Raw genomic sequence first — 4,166 nt, 5'->3', positions numbered from 1 at the left:
GAGTGGGGGCTGGCCTGAGAGGCAGGCTGTGCCCTGGGGGCAGGGGCTTTGGTGGCCTGAGTCCACTCTGGGTGAGTTGGGCGCAAGTGCCTTCAGGGGCCCCCCGCGTCTGCTCTTTCTTTGAACAGAGACCCCTTCCGGCAGGGGCTGGTCCAGGCGCCAGGGTGCAGCAAAGTCCCTGTCCTGCCTCTGGGGCTTTTGTCTGGCAGGGGCAGACAGTGCAGGTCAGTGAAGGAGGCATCCAGGGAGGCTGCTCAGAGAAGGTGGCATTTGAGCAGAGGCTGAGCGAAGGCCAGAGGCTGAGCGAAGGCCAGGGGTGAGTGGAGGCTCACTGCTTGTACTCACTCCTTTGGATCACCGGGCTCTGGAGGAAGCCACACTCTTGGCCTTCGGGACAGTCCCCAGTGGCTGTGGTTTAGCTAAAGTGGTCTCGGAGGGCCTGCCACGTGACGGGGAGACTGCAGGCTCTGTGGTTGTCGTGCATTGTATCAAGGGAACCCCAGTCGGAGAGGGCTCCCTGTTCCTTCTTCGCCTTCCACAAAAATCACTGTTTGGGGGCAGGGCCAGCCTGCACCCTACCAGGCTGAGGACCGGGGCCCAGGGGCAGCCCAGCATTGCCCACGTGACAGCGGTGTCATACTCCTTGCTGGCCCTGGTCCTGGGTCTGTGGGGCTTGCAGGAAGCTGAGCCAGCAGAGTCCCCGGGGCAGGGCGGGCCAGGTACCGCTAGCCAGCAGGCCCTCAGGCCCACCTGGCAGAGGGGCAGCTGTTTCAGGAGGAACCCCCAAGAGCCCCCGAAGGCCATGCAGAGAGGTGGGAGGGCCAGGGGCCAGCTGCAAGGCAGCCATGCCCGGCCTGGGTCTGGACGACCCTGAAAAAGCCCGCTGCCTCTCGGGTTGGGACTGGCTCCAGTCTCCCAGGTACCTGTGCCCAAGGATCTGAAGTCCCCCCTCCGCCCGGGGCATGGAGAGGGACTCCTCGCCCGCAGACCGCCTGTCCTGAGAAATGGGCGGAGGAGTCAGGGAACAGTCTGCCATGTTCCCACTGGGCCCACAGGAGGTCAGGGGCCCCCTTCTGGGAGCTGGGCAGATGGCAGGTGGCCCTCGCAGTCATCCCGGGCTGGAGCTGGTGGTCCTGGGGAAGGTGTGTGCAGTGGGGTCATGCAGGGGGGTGGTGTGGCTGGCTGGGTGGCCCTGCAGGCTTCTGGAAGCTACAAGGGTGGCCAGGCCTGGCTCCAGGCAAGGGCCACTAGGCCCCCGTTTTACAAGAGGCCTCATGTCTGCCTGACCGCCTGGTGGGCCTGTCGCTTCCTCCTGGTCAGCGAGCACAGGGAGGTTCTCAGCCTTCCCGCCGAGGCCGGCAGTCGGGCCTGCCTAGACGGAGGGAACGTGACTGTGAGTGCTCTCGGAGACGCGCAGGGCTGTGGGAAGGTGACCGAGCTGCGGAGGGGTGCAGGTGCACACACTGGTCCCCAAGCACAGAAGCTACAGGTGGCCAGGGTTGGGGCTCCAGCCCTGGGCCTAGACAGCTGGCGTAGACAGCAGGTGGTAGCCAGCCAACTCGGGAGGATTGTCCGCCTGACAGGAAGTGCCGAGCTGGCACGTGGTGGTCACGCCCCGCGGAGGGCTGCTTCGTTCGGTAGCAGATGGTACTGCAGGACGCCGCCAGCGGAGTCTCCGTGCCCTGTGCCCCACTCCCAGTAATCACACGCCCTCAGTGTAGTGGGTCCCAAATACTGGGGGTGCGTGGCAGAGTCGGGCACCCCCAGCTCGGTGCAGTGGCGCGGTGGCATGAAGGCCACTGTCACCGCAGCCCTCTCCAGAGCTGGCCACACCCAGGCAGGAGCCCCGCCCCCACAGGCACTTGCACTGCTCTTCCAGGCCCCAGGGGGCTCAGGCCTGTCTGTCCAGGCACACTCCCCAGGACCCGTGTGCCTGCACTTCCTCTCTCAGAGCCGCATAACCCAGCCGAGTCGGCCAGCTACACCCGCTGTCTGCACCCGCTGTCTGCACCTGCTGTGTGCCCTCCGCTGTCTACCTTCTGCTGTCCACCCTCTGTCTACACCCGCTGTCTACCTTCTGCTGTCCACTCTCCTCTGTCTACACCCGCTGTTTACCCTCCGCTGTCTACACCCGCTGTCTACCTTCTGCTGTCCACCCACCCTCCTCTGTCTACACCCGCTTTCTACCCTCCGCTGTCTACACCGCTGTCTACCCTCCGCTGTCTGCGCCTCCTGTCTACACCGCTGTCTACCCTCTGCTGTCTACACCTGCTGTCTACACCACTGTCTACCCTCCACTGTCTACACTGCTGTCTACCCTCTCCTGTCTACACCCACTGTTAGGAGGCCCACTTCCACCTTCGTGAGGCCTCTCCACCCCACCTGCATCTGTTCAGGTTCCTGCTCTCCACTCTTCAGGGCCAAATATGTCTCTGTTTTGAAACTGTTTACCTGAAACCCACGTGGAACTGGCAGGGGCCTGCAGCTCTGCCCGTGGGACAGGGTGGGGCCGGGCCAGCTCCGAGGCCCACACACCTGCCTCGCTGGGTGGGTGGGAGCACTGTCTGGGCAGCCCCAGAACCCGCAGGCCCGGCACCACCCACCTGCCCAGGCAGAAATCCTGGCCTGGAATCCCTGGAGGCTGAGTGGAGGAGGTGGCCCACTGCTCCGGCCGGGTGCCCTCTGACCCCTGGCTCTGGCTCTGCGTGTGAGGTGGAGTTTGAGGCAACGCTGGGATGAGTGACCCTCACCCCGCTTACACCTCCTGGGACGAGGGACCCTAACCTCTGGGCTTACCCCTCCTGGGACGAGGAACCCTCACCCCGCTTACCCCTCCTGGGACGAGGGACCCTGACTCATGGCACGTACACCCTCACTTCACATACACCCTCACTTGGCACACAGCCAATGCCTTACGTAGGCCCCTGGTGAGGGAGCCCTGGAGGCAGTGACCCCATGGCCCTGCGTGCTGACCTGTGGCAGGGAGGACGGAGAGAGCCGTGGCTCCCTGTGTGCCCCGGGCTGACAGACATGCTTCTTTACTTGGCAGCAGACCCTGCCTGGGAGCAGAGTGGAGGCTCTCCTGGCAGCGTTCTGCGCACCCCTGGGAGGGGCTTTGGCCCAGAGGGGCCCAGGAAGCTCCTTGGAGGAGGACAGGGCAGAGAGGCGAGGCCACCAGACTTCAGGGGGCAGCCTGGTCTTTGCCCTCTCCCTTCAGCTGGCCTGTTCAGGGACGCTGTGCTGGGCACACTGGCCCCTGGACCCCTGCCTGGCAGACTCGCTGGGTGCCTCCCCTGCTTCTTGGCATTCATGGGGCAGGATACCGGGCTGCACCGCACCTGTGCGGGGTGGGCAGCTGCCGGGCCCCTATCTGTTCTGGGGTGCCTGGCATCAATGTGGCAGAGGGGCAGGACAGCCTACCTTCTGGTATCCTGGGAGGCAGGCTGAGTGGGAGAGCTGTGCTGGGCCCAGGAGGGCAGCCAGGGCCTCTCCTGCGCTGGGAGGGGGCGTGGAGACTCGCCCTGTGCCCTGTGGCCTGCAGAGAGCTGACCTGGCCTGGAGAGGGCTTCGGAAATACCTCGCCCAGCGCCAGGAGTGCATCTGGGACGTGTCCCCAGTGTGGCAGACACAGCCAGGGCCCCCACCCCAGTGTGTCTGCGGCTGTGGACTGGCCCTGGAGCAGGCTGGCCGCCGAAGGGAGCCTGGAGGGCACGGCCTCTGTGCCAACTCTGACCAGCCTGCCGCCAGTGCTCCCATGCCAGGGCGTTCCCCACAGGCTCAGGTGGTGTAGCCGCCTCGGCGGAAACCTGTCTGCCAGCCCTTGCCCTCAGGTCTGCCAGTGCACGGGTGGCTAGCCGGAGGGTGCCCAGTGGGGGTGGGGCGGCTGGGGCGGTTATGAGATGGGGCTTCGGTGTTGGGGAAGGTGGGAGGGCGGCGACCGTCAGTGCGATGGGATCTGGTGGCCAGTGGCCACTGCATCCCGGGGACAAAGCTGAGCCCGTCCTTGACCCTCCCCGTCCACCAGCCTTGCGAGAGCCGGCCGGCCTGCAGGGGCCAGCTAAGGCGACAGGACAGCGCCCGGCGAGGCCGGGGGCGCCCTGCTGCCTTGGGGCTGCGGGAGCTGGAGGGGGCGGGGTGCCGCCCGCGGTTTCCAGGGAGACGGGGGC

General features: G+C 66.0%; 1 protein-coding gene across 1 annotated transcript in view; it reads left to right on the top strand.

Moving 5' to 3' along the window:
• GPC1 (glypican 1) overlaps positions 1 to 4,166 on the top strand; it is a gene marked incomplete at its 5' end in the record, with an annotated part of 23,240 nt that overhangs the window by 8,049 nt on the left and 11,025 nt on the right.

The sequence above is a fragment of the Tupaia chinensis genome, unplaced genomic scaffold, assembly GCF_000334495.1.
Source record: "Tupaia chinensis unplaced genomic scaffold, TupChi_1.0 Scaffold000332_1, whole genome shotgun sequence".
Taxonomy (NCBI): Eukaryota; Metazoa; Chordata; class Mammalia; order Scandentia; family Tupaiidae; genus Tupaia; species Tupaia belangeri.
This window is presented reverse-complemented; position numbering and strand designations above follow the sequence as displayed.